The sequence below is a fragment of the Aotus nancymaae genome, unplaced genomic scaffold (genome assembly GCF_030222135.1).
Source record: "Aotus nancymaae isolate 86718 unplaced genomic scaffold, 86718_ANA_hifiasm-v0.15.2.pri h1tg000079l, whole genome shotgun sequence".
Taxonomy (NCBI): domain Eukaryota; kingdom Metazoa; phylum Chordata; class Mammalia; order Primates; family Aotidae; genus Aotus; species Aotus nancymaae.
Window position 1 is genome coordinate 1,738,743 of NW_026988494.1, and position 23,686 is coordinate 1,762,428.

At 45.2% G+C, this 23,686-nt stretch overlaps 1 long non-coding RNA gene across 5 annotated transcripts in view; it reads left to right on the top strand.

The window, feature by feature from the left end:
• LOC110569317 (uncharacterized) overlaps positions 1-23,686 on the top strand; it is a 324,713-nt gene that overhangs the window by 41,389 nt on the left and 259,638 nt on the right. The gene's annotated exons all lie outside the window — the stretch shown is intronic.

A 23,686-nucleotide genomic window follows, 5' to 3' on the forward strand; every position in this document is an offset into this window, starting at 1 on the left:
TGGGAATGAGCAGCCACCATTAAAATGGGACAGGGGAGAGGGCTGCCTGAGAGTGCCCCCGTGACATTGTGGTGCAGAATGTCAGGGGCTTAATAAACATCAGGTACAGCTATCATTCCCAGTTAAAGCTGAAGAGAGTCAGGCCCGGAACCAGGCTGCTGTGGGGACCTCGGGCAAGAGAACCTCCCTAAGCATCGGTTGCCTCCAGAGTAAAGTGTAAGTGTGGCCACCTCAGAGCTGGGAGACCAGAAGCAGAAAATGCATGTCACCTGTTTCATGCTTGGCACAAAGAAAGTCGAAGGTAAATGATGGCTGCGACCGATTGCATCATCTGTGTCTGAGGAGCAATTGCTCTGGGGAGCAGCCACATCAGCACTAGATTTAGCCCAGGGAACCCAAGTAGAGGAGCCCAGGTTGTCTCTGAATTCTACAGAAATGAAAGTAACCCCTCCCCAGCCTCCAGTCCAATGTCTCTCTCTCTCTCTCTCTTTTTATTTTTTGAGATGGAGTCTTGCTCTGTTGCCCATGCTGGAGTGCAGTGGTATGATCTCGGCTCACTGCAGCCTCTGCCTCCTGGGTTCAAGCAGTTCGCCTGCCTCAGCCTCTTGAGTAGCTGAGATCACAGACATGTGCCATCACTCCTGGCTAATTTTTGTATTTTTAGTAGAGAAAGCATTTCACCCTGTTGGCCAGGCTGATCTGGAACTCCTGATCTGCCAGCCTTGGCCTCCCAAAGTGTTGGGATTACAGGTGTGAGCCACTGTGCCCAGCCCCCAATGTGTCCAAAAATAAAAAATAAAAAAAGCCCACCCCTCCCTAGAAGCCATCAAGAAAATCCTTTAGGAAACTGTGAGTATGTATAGATTTTTTTTTCCACGACTTCATTTTACATAAAATTCACCACCCAGGAAAAAATGTGCGAGTCAGGTTAAGACCTAGAGGGGGTAGATTTGTTGTGTGGGGTTAATGTGTAGTTTTCAGTTCTTGCCGAGGCAGAATTGCCTGAATGATCGCCTCTCTCTCCTCTCTCTGCATAACATTCAAACCCTAATGGCAACAACATGAAATAATATCTCACTGGGTAACTATTTACATTTTTTTTTTTTTACAAGCTGTAAGAACTCTGAAAAGTCTGCCTCATAGAGAACTTGGTTTTCCTCCCTGGCGCTTAATATCTTTCAGCGGCTGGCAATTACTGCTTTGGCCGGGAGCCCTGATTTAGCACACTGCACTCAGGGCACTCGAAAGCGCTTCCTCTGTCTGCCCCCTCACCCAGCTTCAGACACAGCCTGGGGCAGGAGAGGGGCACCAGGGAACAGTGGGAGCAAGCAGGCTAAGACCGGGACAGCCAGCCCTGCAGGCCCCGCCCCACCGGTGACTCAAGAGGCTCCCTCTTCTCCGTGCTCACAGCTGGTATTATGTTCTATTATTACACCTATCACATGGCATCTGCCACTGTTTGCTTCCTTGTCTGATCTCCCACTGGACTGTGAATGCTTCTTGTTTTCCTCATCCTCTTTGTATGCTTATTGCCTAACAGAGCGGTTCACCATCACCGCAGTAGCCAACGTTGAGTGCCAAACGCTGTTCTAAGCACTTTGCATGCATTCTGTCATTTAATCCTTGCAGAAACCCTAGGAGATGGGTCCTATGGTTACCTCCATTTCACAGGCACAAAAAGGTTAAGTAACTTGCCCAAAGTCCAAGCTGATAAGAGGTGAGGCTGGGGTGTCAAGTCCAGGCAGTCTCAGTGCAGTTAGTACCCAATGAATGTTTGCTGATGAACGAAGAATTTTATAAAAGCAGGACTATTTATTTATATCACACCTCACTGCATTCCCAAAAGATTTAAGATGGATGATTGTATTTTTCAAAATGTTGATTGTATAAACATGTTGAAGTATCTTTTCCCAAATGCATTTTTTTTTTTTTTTTTGAGATGGAGTCTTGCTCTTTTGCCCAGGCTGGAGTGCAGTGACACGATCTTGGCTCACTGCAACCTCTACCTCCTGGGTTCAGGCGATTCTCCTCTGGCCTCAGCCTCCCAAGTAGCTGGGATTACAGGCACCCACCATCATGCCCGGCTAATTTTTGCATTTTTAGTAGAGACAGAGTTTCACCACGTTGACCAGGCTGGTCTCAAACTCCTGACCTCAGGTAATCCACGTCCCAAAGTGCTGGGATTACAGGCGTGAGCCACTGTGTCTGACCCCAAATGCGTTTTTTTGTCCAGCATCTCACAGCAATTTTCCTCCTCTGGTCAGGTGTTATCATCCTTGTTTGACAGACGAGGAAATGGGCTCAGAAAGCTTGAGAGTCCAAAGTCACACAGCAAAAGGCTGGCAGAGTGGGCACAGAACGAGGCCTTCTTAGTCCCTTCCCTGGTTCTTGGTCTCTTGCCTTCTGCCACCCGTTGTTGTGTGGACAGAGAGCTAAGTCCTTTTGATTAAAGAAGGAAGAATGAGCTCCTTTTCCTCACCTAAGAATTGCTTCTCAAGATGTGGTGGGGAGGAAGGGACAAAAGGAAGTGCAGACTGAAGCTTATCTCCAAGCCTGTGTGTTTTGATCCAGGTCCTTGAGCAGCTGCTTTGAAGAGGGTGGTTTGGTTTATCTCCTATCAGCCCCTGGGGAGGTAGGCCGGGGAGATGGAGTAGGTGTGCTTTTGAAGTTCTCCTTCCTTAGCCTGACCCGCCCTGATACATCAACCCTAGCCCTGGGCATTCACCCCTGACTACTTTGTTCCTTTGGGTCTTCAAGCTTCTTAGAGATTCCTCTTTTAAGTCTCTAATGTTGCTGGGAGGTGTCAAACCCTTGTTATCAGCTAATTGTGATTAGCAGAAAGTGAGTGTTCTTCCCAGGACAAAAGTAACATCTATTGATAGCCTGTGCTACACACTGTATTGAGTACCCTGCCTGTGATAACTCATTTACTTCTCACAGCAAACCATGGGGAGCACTATTACTGTGCCTGTTTTATAGGTAAGGCCCTGTTTTGTAGATGAGGCCCAGAGAGGTTAAGCAACTTGCCGGAGTGGCACAGCTAGAAAGTGGTAGACACAGGATTCAAGTCCAGGTAGTTGGTTCCCAAGCCACTCTGCAGAGTGCAGGACTGGAGAGGGAGGCTTAAAGTGGGGAGAGAGCAGCAGGAGAAACTGAAGACAAATTAATCATTTTCCAGAGGGCTGGTGGTCTCCAGCAGATTTTCCTTTCATCTTGAGAAATGGGAAATAGGGGAGGGAGAAAACTGAGGCAGAGAAGGAAGTGAGGGGAGCTTCCATTTATTCCATTAATTGATTAGATTAAATTGATTAACTCAGTTAATCATTCTTTCAATTACTGTTTATGGACCACTTGGTAGGTGCAGGCTCAAGGTGACTTCCTGGTGGGTAAAGACCAGAGGAAGCCAGCACACCCTGAGCCCTCGTCTCGATGATGCAGTCAGCAGCTGCACGTTCAGATTCTCTCCGAATCTGCTTGCTCCTCTAGCAGATTAAGAAATAAAAAACTCAGGAGGCCCTAACTTAAATCCTGCTTAGTATCCCCATCTTTTAGTTGCTCCCTGACTTTTTGTTTGTTTGATTGAGACAAGGTCTCACTCTGTTGCCCAGGCTAGACCTCAGTGGTGTAATTATAGCCTCAGACTCCTGAGTGTAAGCGCTCTTCCCATCTTAGCCTCCAGAGTAGCTGGGACTACAGGTGCACAGCACCACACCAAGCTAATTTTTAAAGTAGAGATTGGGGTCTTGCTGTGTTTCCAGGGCTGGTCTTGAACTCTTGGCCTCATCAAGCCTCCTGCCTCAACCTCCCAAAGTGCTGAGATTATTGACATGAGACACCGCGCTGACCTATCCACTTCATTTTTTTTTTTTTTTTAAGACAGAGTCTCACACTGTTGCCCAGGCTGGAGTGCGGTGGCACAATCTCGGCTCACTGCAACCTCCACCTCCCAGGTTCAAGCAATTCTCCTGCCTCAGCCTTGCAAGTAGCCTGTAGGTGCATGCCACCACGCCTGGCCAATTTTTTGTATTTTTAGTAGAGACGAGGTCATGTTGGATAGGCTGGTCTCAAACTCCTGATCTCAAGTGATCTGCCCCCCTCAGCCTCCCAGAGTGCTGTGATTACAGGCCTGAGCCACTGAACCCAACCCCCACTTCTTTTTTAAGTGCATTTATGTCAAAATAAATTTAGATTTCCACTAACGTTTACCAAGCAGTTTCTGGCTGTAGGCATTATTCTAGGTGTGTTCATCCACCTTCTCTCATTTGGATGGAAGGGGAATCCAGGAGTAGAGTGAAAGTTCCCTGAAATAAGAAGCGAGGGACCATGCTTACTCAATGGCATTGCACCCCCCAACATCCAGCCCCTGCTCGCCTGCACTGAGCAACCGCCAGCCAGAACCACAGGAAAGCTCAGGCCCTCCAGAAGACCTTACTAGGTGCCAGGCTGTGAGTATCACCTGTGTCTGACCCTTGCCGTGGCTTCAGTCAAGAACGTGGTGATGTTTCCGTGACCACTTTTCTAGGGAGTAAGCCTCTAGGCTTGTCCCAAATGTGCCCCTTTCTAGGCCAGTCTTCCCAGCTTGAATGGGCAGCTCCAAACTCATTTCAACAAACATAATTCTCGAGAACGTGGGGCTCAGGCAGCGGCTTGATGATCGCAAGTTGTATTTGATAAAACCAGATTCCAAGATGTCAGAACAATTTCGAGGAGTGTTTATTTCAGTGGCCCTCTGCCAGTCTCTGCTTGGAGAAGGAGGCCTGAGGAGCGTGGGCCCAACCAAACCCATGGCCAAAAGTATAATGGTCCATTCAGAGTGGGGATTTACATAACAAGCCCCCTTTAAAAGTGGTTTAGAATTATTTTTAATTTTGTTAAAAATGCATTTTGTTTATTTATAATGAGGTGCATTCCCATGGCACCAATTTCCAAAGCTATGAGAATGTCCGGTGGAAAAAAATCTCCTTCCAGCTGTTGATCATTCTCGGTGCATCAAGGCTTTGAGTTTATTGCCCATCCTTCCAGAGGTATTTTGTTCACGTGTTGGCAAATACATATATATTTTTTCTCCCCACCCTTAAAAAAAATTTTTTTTTATTTCCATAGGTTTTTGGGGAGCAGGTGGTATTTGGTTACCTGAGTAAGTTCTTTAGTGGCGATTTATGAGATTTTGGTGCACCCATCCCCTGAGCAGTATCCGCTGAATCCAGTTTGTAGTCTTTTATCCCTTACCCCCTACCCTTTCCCCTTAGTCCCCAAAGTCCATTGTATGATTCTTATGCCTTTGCATCCTCACAGCTTAGCTCCTGCTCGTGAGTGAGAACATAGAATGTTTGCTTTTCCATTCCTGAGTTACTTCACTTAGAATAATGGTCTCCAATCTCAACCAGGTTGCTGTGAATGCCATTAATTTATTCCTTTTTATGGCTGAGTAGTATTCCATCGTGATATATATAAAAATGCCACAACTTCTTTAACCATTTATTGACTTTGTTTGTTTGAGACAGGGTCTCAACAAACAAGAGATGGGCATTTGGGATGGTTCCATATTTCTGCAATTGTGAATTGCCCCATCGTTTTTTTAGACTCTTGCACAGCTGCCTAGGCTGGAGGGCACTTGCATAATCATAGCTCACTGCATCCCCAACCTCCTGGGCTCAAGTGATCTTTCTACCTCAGTCTCTCAAGTAACTAGGATAACAGGTCCATGCCACCATGCCCAGCTAATTAAAAAATTTTTTTTTGTAGAGATGGGGGTCTTGCTATGTTGCCCAGGCTGGTCTTGAACGTCTGGGCTCAAGTGATCCTCCTGCCTCGGCTTCCTACAGTGTTGGGATTACAGGCGTGAGCCGCTGCACCTGGCTTCTTTCCCTCTTTTATAAACAAATGGGAATATACTATATGAACTGTTTTGTACTTGCTTTTTATTTATTTTTTAAATTTTTATTTCTTCAAGATAATATATTTCAGAGATTGCTTAATGGGCTCCTATGTTTTATTTATTTATTTATTCCAGTTTCACAGCATTGTTACATGGATATGCCACAGTTTATTTAACTAGTCCCCTACTCCTAGACATTTAGATAGTTTCTAAACTTTTGCTCCTGGAATGCATAACTACATATGCATTGTATATATACATAATATCATACATATATGCCATTTATTCTCAACGTGTGCTAGCATGAGTATAGGGGAAATTCCTAGAATTGCTGGGTCAAAAGCTATATGCATTCAGAACAACTGTTTTAAGAAAACTGGTAGGGTAGCCTTGGAGTGTGTTAGAAATTCAGCTTTGGGGTCAGGCGTGTTGTCTCATGCCTGTAATCCCAACACTCTGGGAGGCCGAGGCAGATGGATCACTTGAGGTCAGGGGTTCGAGACCAGCCTGGCAAACATGGTGAAACCCTATCTCTACAACATACAACATTGTTATTAATAATTACAATAACAATAATAACTATTATTTTTGTAATTATTAATTATAAAATAATACAATAAATACAAAATAGTACAATAATACAAAATAAATACAAAAATTAGTTGACCATGGTGGTACGTGCCTGTAATCCCAGCTACTTAGGAGGCTGAGGCAGGAGAATCACTTGAACCCTAGAGGCAGAGGTTGCAGTGAGCCAAGATCTCACCACTGCACTCCAGCCTGAGCGACAGAGTGAGACTCGGTCTATCACAAAAATAAAAAATAAAGAAAAAAAGGAAATTCAGCTTTGGGGTGCAGGCAGGAATACACATGAAATACTTCCAGAACCTTCTGGTCACATTCATTTGAAGGACTGTAAAGACTTATAGAGCAAGTAGTTGCATTGCCATCTTTGGATTTAGGGTAATTATCATGCTTCTCATGTTCCCCTTCTCTCCTTCCCAGCCTCTTCATCCTTTAGTAAGAGAAGGAGGAGAAGAATACATCAAAGCTAGCTTAAAAGAATCCAGGATAGGCTGGGCGTGGTGGCTCCCGCCTGTAATCCCAGCACTTTGAGAGGCTGAGACGGATTTAGGAGTTGAAGACCAGCCTGGCCAAGATGGTGAATCCCCATCTCTACTAAAAATACAAAAAAGTTAGCCAGATGTGGTGGTGTGTGCCTTTAATCCCAGCTACTCGGGAGACTGAGGCAGAGAATTGCTTGAACCTGGGGAGTGGAGTTTGCAGTGAGTGCAGATTGTGCCACTGCACTCTAGTCTGGGCAACAAGAGTGAAACTCTGTCTCAAAAAAAAAAAAAAAAAAATCCAGGATATTGACAAGTAGATATGTTAACAAAGCAGAATTTCCAGTAACGGAAACCTAATTAAAACTCTGGTTTATCCAGACCTTTTTAGATCATATTCATAAAAAGGCAAAGGTTGTGTCAAAGAAAATAAATATATGGAATGATTTTGGTCATATCAGCAGAGGTTTGTTCTCCGTCTTAACCATGAATTGCCAGAATGAGAAACAGGAAGCACTGGAAGACATCAAAGCATGAAATAAATAATTATTGTTAGTAGAGGACTCACCAGGGCAGGCAAATTGTCTTTATTTTGTCCTTGTTTTTATTTATTTTTTGCGTAGGTATTACCTGCAAAATTTGGTACAAAGGGCGCATCTATATAATTTCTCAACAAGGGCTGAAACGTTGAGAATTTTCTGCTTTATCAGCCATTTACCAAGAAAAAAAAGTAGTAAAGCGGAAAATCTCATTCATGAACCATTTTTTTTTGAGACAGAGTCTCGCTCTGTTGCCCAGGCTGTAGTGCAATAGTGCAATCTCGGCTCACTGCAACTTCTGCCTCCTGGGTTCAAGCAATTCTCCTGCCTCAGTCTCCTGAGTAGCTGGGATTACAGGCATGCGCCACCACGCCTGGCTAATTTTGTATTTTTTTTTAGTAGAGATGGGGTTTCACCATGTTAGTCAGGCTGGTCTCGAACTCCTGATCTCGTGATCTGTCCACCTCAGCCTCCCAAAGTGCTGGGATTATAGGCGTGAGCCACCATGTCTGGCCTCATGAGCCATTTTGGTTTACACAGCTTCTCATTGCAAAGACTCACAGCTCAAGCCCCTACTTTTTTTTTTTTTTGAGACAGGGTCTTGCTCTATTGCCTAGGCTGGAGTGCAGTGGCACGATCTTGACTCACTGCAGCTTTGACCTCCCAGGCTCAATCGATCCCCCTACCTCAGCCTCCCCAGTAGCTGAAGCCCAACTTTCATCTTTTCACCATCAATCCCGGGCTTTGGCCTTGGAATCAAACCTCACTCTTTGTTAGTGACCTTGGCTCTGTGACGCTGGGAAGAAGGATCAGTGTCCTGATGTATGTGTAGAGTCAGGATGAGTGGAAATTCCAGGATGTCTGAAGTAAACTTCTAGCAAGAATTCCAGTTCCTGCCTGGAGCATCTGTGTCACCAGCTGCCCCGTGTGCTGAAGAATGTTCGCCGGGCATCCCGGGCCCTCCTTCTGTGTCTGTCAAGGACTGACATTAATGAGGTCAGCATCACTACTTTCTTCCAGGATGTGTTTGCTTTTCTCATTAATTTCCTTAAAGAAATAAAACCAATGTACAAATAACTAAAAAGCAACAACAACAACAAAATCAAACCAACCAGAACCAGAAAAGCGACAGCAGTTAAAAACCAGGAGTAGAATGTGTCCTTTTCCTTATGTTTATTCCTACTTCCCATCAGGCCTGAATGGGCTCTCCCAGGCCTCTGTCCTCTCTCTCAGCTGGGTGAATTTTTCACCACTGCAGTCAAAATGCATAATGATGACTTTATTAATGACAGGAGACATGTTCTAAAACAGTTGTTTTAAAACAACTGACAAGAGATGCAAGATGGGAAACGACAAGAAAGTGAATTTTTTTTTTTTTTTAATTGAGGGAGGATGGGATGGGAGGCTGGCAAAGGAGACATGTTTTCCTTATTAAATGCTGAAATCCATCCTTTCTTCCTTGAACAAATAAAGCAAACTATCCAGTGCTGGGCGTGTTGGTGGCTCACGTCTGTAATCCCAGTGCTTTGGGAGGCTGAGGCAGAAGGATCACTTGAGCCCAAGAGTTTGAGACCAGCCTGGGCAACAAAGCAAGGAGATCCCCAGCTCTCAAAAAAAAAAAAAAAAGCAGCAGCCAGCTGTGGGGGTGTGCACCTGTATTTGCAGCTAATTGGGAAGCTGAAGTGGGAAGATCCCTTGAGCCTAGAAGTTTGGGGCTGGAGTGAGCTGTGGTCACACCATTGCACTTCAGCCTGGGTGACACAGTGAAACCCTGCCTCTAAAAAATAAAAAGTAAGCAAACCATTCAGGGCTAGGTATGGTGGCTCATGTCTGTAATCCCAGCACTTTGGGAGGCTGAGTTGGGTGGATCACTTGAGGTCAGGAGTTCGAGATCAGCTTGTCCAAAATGGTGAAACCCTGTCTCTACTGAAAATACATAAAATTAGCTGGGTGTGGTGGTGTGTGCCTGTAATCCCAGCTCCTTGGGAGATTGAGGCAGGAGAATCGCTTGAACCTGGGAGGCAGAGGTCGCCATGAGCCAAGACTGAGCCACTGCACTCCAGCCTGGGTGACAGAGTGAGACTCTGTCTTATGAAGAAAGCGGGGGTAAGGACATTGCATAATGACAGTACTCAGAGACCTGGGCAATAGGGCTTGGAGTGCCCTTGAACAGCTTCTTATTGGGCCCTCTCACAAGAGACACTGCTGTATGAAGAGACACTGCCTCCCAGATTCAAGCAATCCTCCTGCCTCAGCCTCCTGGGTAGCTGGGATTACAGGCACACACCATCACACCCAACTAATTTTTGTATTTTTAGTAGAGATGGGGTTTCACCATTTTGGATAAGCTGGTCTCAAACTCCTGACCTCAAGTGATCCACCCGCCTCGGCCTCCCAAAGTGCTGGGATTACAGACATGAGCCACCACACCCAGCTTTGAAAGTTTTTTTTTGCATTTTATTTTTTAGAGACAGGGTTTCACCGTGTCACCCAGGCTAAAGTGCAATGGTGTGATCACAGCTCACTGCAGCCTCAAACTCCTAGGCTCAAGGGATCTTCCCACTTCAGCTTCCCAATTAGCTGGGACTATAGGGACGTGGAGGCCAGGAGAAAGTGAACTCCACTCCCCAGCCCCATGATGCCTGTGTGATGTCTCAGGTCAACTCAACAGGTATCTGTGAGGCCCCTAGACGTGAGGCTTCCCAGACGCAGTAAAGAATGCGAGACAGAAGTCCTCAGAATGTCATGAGAACAGTAAAGGCTGTTGTACAGACGGTTTGCTGAGGATTTGGTGGCCTTAGGGAAGAGAAATGTCATTGTCTCAGCCTGTGCTTGGGAGCAATCCCTTTCCTATGGGTACCAACTGGTGATTGTAATCTCCTTAGAGCTGCTCCTTCTTAATCTGGAGGGAGAACGAAAGAAGATGAGAACTTACCAGAGTTTACTTTGGTCCTACAGGAGAGGAGAAACAGCAAAAATGAAGAACACATGAGGGCAAGGAGGACAAGAAAGCATATGTAGTTGAGAAAGAAGCTGCTGTTTCCTCTGTGATGGGAAATTTAAAAAAAGTCTCAGGAGGTGGTGATGAGATCCAGGGTTTGGAAGGGAGTCAGCGTACCCCTGGTACATCTTTTTAATTTTATTTTTAAAAATGTTTTAAAACTTGAATAACTTTTACTTTTTCTTTCTTTAAAAATTTCAACTTTTATTTTAGATTCAGGGGGTGCATGTGCAGGTTTGTTACATAGGCATATTGCATGATGCTGAGGTTTGGGGGTACGGTTGATCCCGTCACCCAGATAGTGAGCATAGTACCCAATAGTTTTCAGCTCTTGCTTCCCTCCCTTCCTCGCTTCTCCTTCTAGTAGTTCCTGGTGTCAATTCTTGCCATCTCTTTTTTTGAGACAGAGTCTCCCTCTGTCGCCAGGCTGGAGTGCAGTGGTGTGATCTCAGCTCACTGCAACCTCCGACTCCCTGGTTCAAATGATTCTCCTGCCTCAGCCTCCTGAGTAGCTGGGATTGCAGGCATGCACCACCATGCCAGGCTAATTTTTGTATTTTCAGTAGAGACAGGATTTCATCATGTTGGCCAGAATGGTCTCTATCTCCTGACATCATGATCTACCTGCCTTGGCTTCCCGAAGTGCTGGGATTACAGGAATGAGCCACTGTGCCTGGCCAATTCTTGCCATCTTTATTTCCATGTCTGCCCCATGTTTAGCTCCCACTTATAAGTGATAACATGCAGTATTTGGTTTTCTATTTCTGCACTGAATCTCAGGCCCCCAGGTCTATCCATATTGCTGCAAAGAACATTATTTCATTCTTTTTTATGGCTGCATAGTATTCTGTGGTGTATAGGTACCATATTTTCTTTATCCAGTCCACCGTTGATGGGCACATAGATTGATTCTATGTCTTTGCTATGGTAGCAGCTTCTGAACATCTTTTGAGAAAACTTCTTTTCATCCCTTGGGTTTGGGGGCCCGAGTGTGATGAAGAGGATGGACTGAAAGCAGCCAGCTCTGCTGAAGGGTCTTTGATGATTCCTCTTCTTGTTTCTGGTATAATTATGTTGATATGGAATCTACTTAATTAATTCAACCAGTTTGTCTCTTCTCAAGTTGTCAGGGATTCAGCCCTGGGGGACAAAGACAGCCAGCATAGGTCTCCGGGGCCCTGCACCCTGCAGCTTGCCATGCTCAGGCCTGGGCATGACGGAGAATTAAAAGCATTTGGTTAACTTCTCCTTGGGGACACAGGTTCAGACCTTCTTAGAACACACCCAGTCCCTTACTACTCTGCAAGCAAAGCATGATATTGGTTTCTTTAACCTCAGTAGGTTTTGCCAAATAAGAGAGTGTTAATATTCCCCTCCCACCCACTGCATGGATTAAATTACTTAAAGCATCTTTTTGGAGATGTCAGCAGTTTAATAGAGGCAATAAGTCAGGGCTGCCCTTGTGTTTTATTTTTCTGCCAGTATTTAGTTAATTAAAGAATGCAAATTAAAACACCTTAATTTATATTATATCAATACCAACGCCTTAAAACATTTGGCATAACTGCTCTGCCACGTCCCTTACATAAACTCTTCAGAGTAGTGCTAATAAAAATGAAAAAGGATGTAAATCAAATTTAATTTATTCATTTTCTGTATGGTGTGAAAGCATATGCCAAAATCAAGTTATTTATGAGTGCATCGTAACAATAGGCATTTTTATTGGCTGCAAATGACGAAAAAGGTTTTCAGAAGTATGTGTGTTTTAATTTTGAAACGTCTCTAGATACATCTATTTTCTGGGCTCCGATCTCTAAAATTTATATTTCTGCACCTATATCTCCAGGAAAAAAATAGATTTAGATATTGAAAAACATATTGAGCCTAAAAACATGGCAATACCCACTCAAAAAGGCAGCTGCAACCATCTATATGTAGATAGACATATACATGATACGTCCTATGGTATATGAATCTGCAGGTGAGATAAGAGGTTAGTGATTAATATCCGATTTCTTAAATATTCCATTAAGAGGATTATCTCACAGGAGGTTCAGATACAGACAGCATCCGAAGGGATTTGGTGTGCGGCTGCTTTCTTGGAAGCTTTAGAGATGAACTACATGTGCGTGAATGAAGAGCCGGACGCCCATTTCATCTTTCCCCTCCTCTGCTGATGTATCTTTCTTTGTCTGATGGATCTGAGCCTAGAGTACATTTTATTTGGAACTGGAAGAACTGTAGTCTGCATTCAGGCTACTGAAGGATGGCATGCTCTCCCTCCTCACCCTGGCAAATCTCCCAAATGCAATTGTCCTTTTAAAAACCTCTTCCTCACACGGCCTTTAACTCAATAGGTCACAGGCCATGGGGGAGAGTGGAGAGAAGTTTGGGAGAAACTTCCGCCCAACCCCATCATCCCTGATCCCATCCGACTCAAGCAAATTCACAAATACAACCCTCTAGCTGGCCTGTGGCCTCCCTACTCAGGAGGGAAAAACCCAGTACAATACTGTGATGTATTTCATTTATTATCTGTTAAGGTGAGAGTGGCAAACCTGGCGGAAGTGGCAGATATTGGGGCTCATCACTTGGGGGATAACGTGACAAAAAAGGTTTTCAGAAGCATGTGAGTGGCATCTTTCTGTGACCTATGATAGTCACTTAAGGTTGTGGGGAGACTACCACAAAATCCCAAATAAAGTATTTTCTAGAGACTTCCTTTTTTTCTTTTTCTTTTTTTTTGAGATGGAGTCTTGCTCTGTCACCAGGCAGGAATGCAGTGGTGTGATCTTAGCTCCCTGCAGACTCAAACTCCTGGGCTCAAGCGATCCTCCCACCTCATTCTCCTGAGTAGCTGGGACTACAGGTGCATGCCACTATGCCTGGCTAATTTTTGTATTTTTAGTAGAGACGGGGTTTCAGCATCTTGACCAGGCTGGTCTTGAACTCCTGACCTCATGATCCACCCGTCTTGGCCTCCCAAAGTGCTGGGGTTACAGACGTGAGCCACCACACCTGGCCTTAAACATTTTTGTTTTCTTAATAGAGGTGGAGTCTTGCTATGTTGCCAGGGTGGTCTTGAATTCCTGGCCTCAAGTATCCTCCTGCCTTAGCCTCCCAACATGTCGGGATTATAGGCGTGAGGGCTGTACCTGGCCAAGACTTTTTTTCTGATGGTAAAAACAATGATACATCTTTTACATGGGTTCCATTTGGAGCTAACAGGATTCCTTTATTTGCCTCAGACTCATTGCAATAACAAGCTAGAAACTTACACTCTTTCAAGCTGCTGCTTCTTTGGAGATGCCAAACAGAAACAGAGAAGGTTCTAGAACAGTTAATTGTAACCACTTCCCTGCCCCCTCAAACCTGCTCTCCACGCCATAGAGTCTCACTGGTTAATGGGGGAAAATCTGGTGTGGCCAAAAACTGGCTTCAGGGGCATGTGGTGCTTTCTGCATCTTCATCAGGGCACTCGGCATCAGAGGCTCTCATGGAAGGCTGGAGGGAGCCGGAGGGCAGGGTGTCTGGGTAGGCACCGGTGGTCTGTCCCTCAGGGTGTCCATGTGAAACCTACATGCCCCACATGTGTTTGTGGGTACGTGGTCTCTATCTTTTTTCTTGCTACCTGTCATCTTTAAAAGCCAGTTTTTGCCTTTATGTTTATTTATACTCCTTCTACCTCCATAAAAGATCTGAGGTTGCTTACAATTTCAAATGCAGATACAGTAAAACCTGAAGCCATTAGCAGAAAGGTAGGAACATCAGAGCCAAGTAAAAAGGAGGAGGGGGAGGAAGAAAGAGAGTAATTATACCAGAGGGGGAAAAAACTTAGATTAAGGAAAGTGAATGCAATTGAGAACAAAACCCAGCTCCTAACTCCCTGATAGCTTGGTGGGCGGCTGCCAGCAACTGTAATCACTGTAGATTATTGCACCTCAAAGGCAGGTTTAAACGCCTGCGAGGACTCCCTGGCTGAGTGAGCCTGGTCAAGCCACTTCAGCTCTCTGAATTTCTGTTTCCTCATCTGTAAAATGAGGATTAAGTGAACTCGTCATCAGGTTCTTGTGAGAATGCAGTTCAACAGCAACGACAGACAGTAGCTCTCACTCTCGTAACGGGCGCTGTGTGCCAGCGACTATTCTGTGTGTTTCCCACAGACATTGCTAATCAATTCTAAGATGCATTTTCCCCACATTTTAAACGTCTCTGACACTGATAAAACAGGCACCATGTCACTGATTATTTAACAGCAGTTGTTTTCTTTCTTTATTTGACCTAAAATAACAGCACATTGTGGCTGAGATGAAATATGTTATTAACTCATGAAAGCCTCATAATATAACTTTATGAGGTAGGTACTGTTTTCATCCCATTTTACAGATGAGGAGACTGAGGCATGGAATACTTAAATGCTTGTCCAAGGGCTCTAGCTGGCAAATGGTAGAGCTAGGATTGAGATTATTCTGCTGTTTGACTCCAGCAGTCCACTATTCTGCCTTTCACACAAAACTAACATCCTTCTTTCCTTCTCTTTTTTCCTTCCTCTCTTTGTTTCTTTTTTTCTTTTTTTTTTTGACAAGATCTCACTCTGTCACCTAGGCTGGAGTGCAGGGGTGTGATCACAGTTCACTGCAGCCTTGACCTCCCAGGCTCAAGAGATCCTCTCACCTGACCCTCCTGAGTAGATGGGACTACAGGAGCCTGCTACCACGCCCAGCGAATTTTTGTATTCTTTGTAGATATGGGGTTTCACCCTGTTGCCCAGGCTTGTCTCAAACTCCCGGACTCAAGCACTTCCCCGGCCTCGGCCTCCCAAAGTGCTGAGATTACAGGTATGAACCACCACAGACGCTGGGACAACAAAACTTTGAACAACAAACATTTCAGCCAAACTTGCACCATGGAGCCCTGGGGATATAAGATGAAAATATATGTACTTGGCCCTAAAGGATTGGACTGTCTAGTGAGGGGACTAACATGTAAACAAGCCATAATATCTCAGGGCGTTAATATTTCCGTGGAAATACTAGATTCACAGCATAGAGGCAGAGAAGGAAGAACTGATCAATTTCTCTCAGTCAGTCCTAGGGCTTAGCTCTGCAGTGGGAAATACTCCTCCGGCAAGTCATGAGCTACCTTAGTGAACATGTTCTCAGCAGCAGAGGACCAATCGCCCAGGCACCCCCACCTATGGTCCTTTTGTCTATGGATGAGAGGAGAGCTGAGGAGAGCTGGGAGCAGCAACTCTTGAGGGAACATCAGGCTCTCAGGCAACGTTTGTAAGTGAGCTTTGAGGCAGAGACTGGGGCAGGGCTCTGGCTTCCTAAGGTTAGGGCTGGAGGCTCTCTGACTCTGGACACCCAAGCCAGAAAGGTGGGGAAATCAGGGAAGGATCTAAAAGGAGGAAAAAGACAAAGGGAAATGGGAACAAACCACCTGCTTAGAGTGAGAAAATGCAGCTTCCAGAGGAATGGGGCAATAGTCATTGGGACGTGGTGAGGGGTGGTGGAGGAAGCAGCAGGAGAATTCCCCAGTTTGAGACCCAGTTTTGCCTCTTAGGAACACATAATCCTTTGAGTCTCAATTTGATCATCTGTCCAATGGGCATAATAACATTGCACTTACCTACCTCCCACAATTGTTAAAAGATTAATTAAGATAATATATGTGAAAGTGCTGCCGTGCGCGGTGGCTCACGCCTGTAATCCCACCACTTTGGGAGGCCAAGGCGGGCAGATCACGAGGTCAAGAGATTGAGACCATCCTGGCCAACATGATGAAACCCCGCCTCTACTAAACATATAAAAATTAGCTGGGTGTGGTGGTGCGCACCTGTAGTCCCAGCTACTGAGGAGGCTGAGGCAGAAGAATCACTTGAACCCTGGAAGCGCAGGTTGCAGTGAGCCAAGATGGCTCCATTGCACTTTAGCCTGGCGACAGAGTGAGATTCTGTCTCAAAAAAAAAAAAAAAAAAAAGTACCTTCCAAATGAAATGATGCCGTGTAAATGTGAGTCATCATCATGGTCTTTCTAGCCAGGGCCTGGCTCTGTGTGCTTGGGCAGGTTACCACAGGGAAAAAGAGAAGAACACAGGGAACAGGGCTTGCCCACGGTCTCTGGCAGTCACTAGCAGCGGCTGACTTAGAACTCAAAGCTCCTGCAGGCTGGGAGTTTGACTGACCTCCCCTCCACCCCAACTCCCCACTTAGTGAGAAAGTTTGGGGACTGATGTAGAAGGCCCCTCCTCCTAGAGGTCAGGGACTGTGTCCTCTGAGTGGGGATGGGGTCCTAGCCCAAGAAACGAGCTGACATTGCAAGATAGCTTTCAACATATTTTCCATGGAAGGCTTTAAGTATATCTTTTTCCAAGAAAAAAGAAAGTTTAGCAGCTAATAAATCAGGACTTGAACAAAACAAAACCAAAGCAAAGCCATTTCGACAGAACATCCTTGATAGAAAACATTTTCTAAAATTTCAAACAGAATAAAACCTCTGCTTTAATATTAATGACATTTGGTCTAGCATCTCCCAGACCAAACAAGAATGGGATAAAAACTGCACTGAACCTGAGTCCCTGGCCTTAGGAGTGTGTGTCTGTGGCCTCCGTTCATTGTAGTGCGGTCTGTAGGAGAGAGGGGTCTGCCCTGGAGGCCGGGCCTCCAAGTCCAAGGGGGTCCTGGTCTGAAGGCCTCACAGCCTGCAGCCTGGGGGGAGAAGGGTGGCTGCCCTGGGGGAGGGGGCTGTTGTGAATGGGCCACTACTCCAGGGACATCAGGAGCTGACTCCACCTTTTCTGGTGTCTCAGGGAGAGATAGAGAAGGAGGAAGTGGGAGGAGTAAGAGGAGGAGAAGGAAGGGGCCTGAGAACTGGGAAGGATAATGCAAAAAGAAGGGCTTGGAAAGAGGGAGCAGCCAGGCCTGGTGGCTCATGCCTGTAATTCCAGCACTTTGGGAGGCCAAGACTGGAGGATCCCTTCAGCCCAGGAGTTCGACACCAGCCTGGGCAACATAATGAGACCCAGTCTCTCTCTCATTTTTTAAAAAATTAAAATATGTATGTTTCTAATTTTAAAAAATGTATGTATATATATAGAGAGGAAGTGAGGTGGAGGAGGCTGTCTCAGCACCGGAGGTCAGAACAAAGTAGCCGTTTGCACATCAAGGGCCTGGAATCTCCCCACCTCCTCCAGACCCTTTCTGCGGTATTCGGTCTCAGGATCCCCCACTCCTCCTTATTCCCCACCCTTCCGCGGCAGCAGACAAAAGGCCGTTTCTGAGTTACAGAAAATGTGTTCCTTTGCTAGAGAGCTGGGTGAGGGCTGCCTGGGCCGGTCCTGGGCCAGGCGGGAGTCTTAGCAGAGGGGGCCTGTCAGTCACCAGGAGCCCTCGTGAAAGGGGCCCCTTGTCAACTTCCCCTGCCTTTGAAGTGACTGGGATGGCGTGCTCAATTAAAAGCCCATCAGTCTGTAAGTAAATCAACGCCTATCAGGCTTGTCACATCAAACAAACGATTATTACCCCAGCCCGCCCACCCCATTAATCTGGCTGTTCCTTCTTGACGGCTCAGGGTCAGGGCAGCGTAAATCCTGTACTGGATTGCAGCCACCTGGATCGGGATGAAAGCGGTGCCGCAACCTGCAAGGCCACACTCAGGCACTTCCCAGAGTCCCCAGGAAGGAGGGAGGAGGGAGGATGGAGGAGGACGCTCCCGGAGACAGATACGGGAGAGGCGCCTGGAGACAGGGCCACGTGAAGAGCCTGGAACAGGAAGAAATGAAGAAGACAGAAAAGTGGCAGAAAGAGCCAGGAAAATAGACCAAGATAGAAGTAACTGAAAGAGGAGAAGCAAAGTTGTTGAGGCAGGTGACATATGAACTGACTCAGAATGTCATGAATGAATGAAATCTCCCTGGTACTAGGTTCTGAGTCTCAAGAGTCGGAGAGTGATGGGGCCAGGCCGATGTTGGCCCCCAGACGTCACTTAGCCAAGGGGGTGGTGATAGGAGGCAGGGTTCAGGTCTTTGCTGAACAATGCCCTGTATCAGACATCAACATGTGTGATGGCCAGAACTTGATCTTCTGTAATCAAAGGATAAGACCAGACACATCAGACCAGATGGTCAAGTTCTGATTTTCTACTTCATGAGCCCCTGCGAAGCACTTTGCTCCAGATCATTTCTCCTGGGCTCTGTGCATTGGTTTGGAGATTCTTTCTGCTCCTGAGATTAAGCTTCTGGCTTTCCCTGCTGAGGACCAGAGAAAAAGGCAGGAGTAGGGAAAAGAGAGGGCAAGACAGCTTGAAGGAGAGGCTGGGGTGGGAAGTGAAGGGTGGAGAGGAGGGGGAGGAAGGAAGTCAAGCGTCTCTCCTGGAAGAACAAGGCATGCTTTTTAAGGGAAGAAAACAGTCTTTCCCCAAGAGGCGGTTCCAGTTGACTCGTGATGTTCTATCCTTAAAAGGGCCATCACATGCCTTCCCTATCGCTGGAGGAGGAATTCCCAAAAGAAAACAAGAGATAGAAGTGGAGCAGGGAGACTGAGGATGGGAACTTCTTCCACCCACCTGGCCCTGGACCTCCGCTTGCTCAGCATGGCAGACACTGCTGAGCTCTTACTAGACAAGGAAAGAACATTCTTGCTGGGCTTAGGAGGCCAAGGCAGGAGGATTGCTTGAGGCCAGGAATTTGAGACCAGTCTGGTCAACATAGTGAGACCCTGTCTCTACAAAATTAAAAAAGAAACATTAGCCAAGTGTGGTGATGCACCTGTGGTCCCAGCCATTTAAGAGGCTGAAGCAGAAGGATGGCTTGAGCCCAGGAGGTGGAGGCTGCAGTGAGCTGTGACTGCACTCTAGACTGGGTGACAGAGCAAGACTCTATCTCAGAAAAAAAATAAAAAAGAAGAAGAAAAGGAAAATTCTCAAAGACATTCAAGACATTTACCCTCATCCCTATCCTCCCCTGTGCATGGTGAAAACCGCTCACTGCAGACCTGTGAGGCTCGCACCCCGCCGCATGGATGGGCTTTCTCAGGAGGATACTCAGCAGGGCTCAGTGGCTCAAGCCTGTAATCTCAGCACTTTGGGAGGCCAAGACGGGCAGATCACAAGGTCAAGAGATTGAGACCATCCTAGCAACATAGTGAAACCCCATCTCTACTAAAGATACAAAAATTAGCTGGGCATGGTGGCGCGCGCCTGTAGTCCCAGCTACTCAGGAGGCTGAGGCAGAAGAATCACTTGAACTTGGGAGGCAGAGGTTGCAGTGAGCTGAGATAACACCACTGCACTCCAGCCTGACGACAGAGTGAGACTCCATCTCAAAAAAAAAAAAAAAAAAAAAAAAAAGGATTCTCCCTTGAGCCTGCTGTCTACTGCGGCATTATAGACGCCTTCTTCTCTTACAGGAACCCAGCAGTGTAGTGCCTCTTCCTTGTCCCTCTGAGTTGGTAGACATGTTGACCCATCTCAGTGTCAGCAAGGCCTTTCACAGAGATGAGGCTTGGACTACAGATATTTTACAAAGTGCCAGAATTATCTGTCATTCCTACTTTCATTCATTCAACCAAAACTTGGTACTGAGTGAGCGCTCTTAACTCACAGGACCTTTTCTAAATCTCAGGGTTATGACAGTGAATATGATGGGCAAGGCCAAGGGTATGTGGGAGCTTTTGCAAAGACCTTGGATATTTGACGTCACCTTTATTTATTTGTCATGTGTGGACTCAGTTATTTCACAGATATTTCCTCAGCACCTTCCATGTCTAAGTAACATGCCCCACAAGAAGGCAAAGAAGAATCAGAAACAAATGCTATCTTCCTGAGAGATAAGACACAGATCATGAATGAATCAAGGTCATTTATAAGGTCATAGGTGCCAGAAGCCAGGAAAGGATGGGAGAGAATTCAGAGAGAGAAGATAATTTATCTAGGTTATTTCTTAGTTTATTTATTTATTAATTTTGAGATGAAGTCTTACTCTGTCGCCCAGGCTGGAGTGCAGTGGTGTGATCTCAGCTCACTGCAACCTCTGCCTCCCTGGTTTAGGCGATTTTCCTGTGTCAGCCCCCTGAGTAGCAGGGATTACAGGCACATGCCACCACTCCAGGCTAATTTTTGTATTTTTAATAGAGACGGGGTTTTGCCATGTTGGCCAGGCTGGTCTGGAACTCCTGACCTCAGGAGAGCCATCTGTCTCAGCCTCCCAAAGTGCTGGATTACAAGCGTGAGTCACCATACCCGGCTGATCCAGGTTATTTCTTAGTGAAGTTCTGGAATTAAAAAAAACCTGTTAACTGTTTAATCGTAGCAACTTTTTAATATGCTCTGTGACATAGAACAATGTGGGCTCAGTGGTTACTATTATTGTTATTGGCAGTGATGATGATGTAATTCATTGTCATTGTGATTACAGATACATCACAAGGATGTATCTATGGACACCCTGCAACTCCATTGTAGTCCTCTTCATAAGTCAGGGGTGTGGTGGAAAACTCCCAGAAATGGGAGATGTACTCCTTACAAGACGCAGAGTGGTGCAGACATAGAGCGAGTAGGCTCTGAAACCAGACAGCCATTCAAAGGCAGGCTTCAAACGCTGGCTCGACTGCTTGCCTGCTGTGAGGCCACCAGCAAATCACTTGAACTCCCTGTGTGTGTTTCCCCATCTGTTAAATTGGGGTGATAACAGTACCGGCCTCATAGGGTTATATGACAATTAAATGCATGTAAAGCATTCACAACAGTGCCCTACAGACAGTATGCATTCAATAATGCCTGTCATGCTTATGGCCCTACGTCATACAAAGTGGTCTCTTGAAGGTACAATCAGCATGACGCTAGGAGGGCACTTATTAAATTAATGCAATTGTCTTCTTGTATTTAAACATCAGTGAGACTCATTTATATTCATTTTACTTTTAAAATTCTTCCCGAGTTCAATAAATGGGTGGTAAATATTTGAAGAATTTGTTTTTACTAATATCATGTGTTTGTTAGCGTTTAATATTTGATGCATACCAAAGGGTGTATGCGTTGAATATATAAATGTTAGCCTGTCCTCCTCTATCTTCTGGTTTCTCCTCCAGAAATGAACACTTTCCGGAATTTTTTAAATTTTTTATTTTTTTGTTTTAGTTTTGCTCTTGTTGCCCAGGCTGGAGTGCAGTAGTGTGCTTTCGTCTCACTGCAAACTCTGCCTTCCGGGTTCAAGAGATTCTCCTGCCTCAGCCTTCTGAGTAGCTAAGACTACAGACACCTGCCACCACACTCAACTAATTGTTGTATTTTTAGTAGAGATGAGGTTTCACTATGTTGGCCAGGCTGGTCTAGAACTCCTGACCTCAGGCCACTTTCTGGAATGCACAGATTTTTTTTTTTTTGTTTTTTTTTGTTTTTTGAGATGGAGTCTCACTGTCATCAGGCTAGAGTGCAGTGGCGTGATCTTGGCTCACTGCCACCTCCGCCTCCTGGGTTCAAGTGATACCCCTGCCTCAGCCTCCTGAGTAGCTGGGACTACAGGTGCACACCACCACACCCAGATTTTTTTTTTTGTGTTTAGTAGAGACAAGGTTTCACTATGTTGGCCAGGCTGGTCTCGAACTTCTGACCTTGTTATCCACCTGCCTCAGGCTCCCAAAGTTCTGGGATTATAGACGTGAATCACCACGCCTGGCCTAAAATGCACAAATTTTAAATGTACAACTTGATTAATTTTTACACAGTATACGCTTATGTAAACTGTGTATACTTATGCAGTATACACCTGGATTGGGTCATGGAATATTATTTGTACTCTAGAAATGTCCCTTTCCAATCAGTCCTCCCTCCACCCGCATCCCAAGGTAGCCACTGTTGTGATTTGTGTCACTGTAGATTAGTTTTGGAATTGTGAAGTATGCAATCTTGTCCTTCGGGCTGGCAGCATTCTAGTTGCAAGATTCCTCCATATTGTTGTATGCAGCAGTAATTTATTCATTTTTGTGGTTGAGGAGTATTCCACTGTAGAATAAACCATGCAATGTGTTCACTCATTCTATTATTCATGGGCATTTGTGTTGTGTCTGTTTTCTGGCTATGATTAAGAAACCTGCCATGAATTCTCCTGTCCTTATCTTTTGGGGCACATATTTACTCACTAATGTTGGGTATAACTGGAGTTTGGTTGCTATGTCACCAGGTAGGTGCATGCTATCATAGATACTTTAAACAGTTTTCCAATACTTGGTATCGTTTAAAAACGTTTCTAGCCATATTGGTAGTTGTAGTGGGCTCTGGTGAGCTATACATTTCCCTTTGTCTTAATTTTAGTTGCATCCAATAACTTTTGTTTTCTTTTTTGTTTGTTTGGTTTTTTTTGAGACAAGATCTCATGCTGTAGCCCAGGCTGGAGAGCAGTGGCATGAACGCTGCTCACTGCAGCCTTGACCTCCCGGGCTTAAGTGATTCTCCCACCTCAGCCTCCTGAGAGCTGGGACTACAGGCGTGCACTACTGTGCCCAGCTGATTTTTGTATTTTTTGTAGAGCTGGGATTTTGCTTTTTCCTGTTGGCTGGGCTGGTCTTGAACTCCTGGGCTCAAGTGATCTTCCCACCTTGGCCTCCCAAAGTGCTGGGATTACAGAAGCCAGCCACCATGCTTGGCCATAGTTGCATCCAATAACTTGTGATATGTTATTTTCATTGCCACTCAGTTCAAAATATTTTCTAATTTCCATATATATATATATATTGCAAATATTTTCTCCTATTCTGTGACTTGCCTTTTCTTGTTATTCATGGTATTTTTTGTTGTTGACTAGAAGCTTGATATTTTAATGAGTTATTTTTTCACTTTTACTCATGCATTATTTAGAAAAGTATATTCCCTAATTTCGGAATATCCAGAAATTTCCTAGTTATCTTTCTGTTTTGGACTTCTTGCTCAATTTCATTGTCATCAAAGAAAATCCTCTGAATTACCTCAGTACTTTAAAATTTACTTAGATATGTTAAAATTCCCAACAGTACGTGTGGATCTGAATTTTTCTCCCTTAGTTCTGTCAGTTTTTGCTTTATTTATTTTGAAGCTATGTTATTATATATATACAAAGTTAGACTGGACATTTTTTTTTTATTAAATTGATCCCTTTATTGTTAGGAAATATCATTCAGTAAAACTGCCTGCCTTAAAGTTTATTTGTCTGATATTTGTCTAGCTACACTAG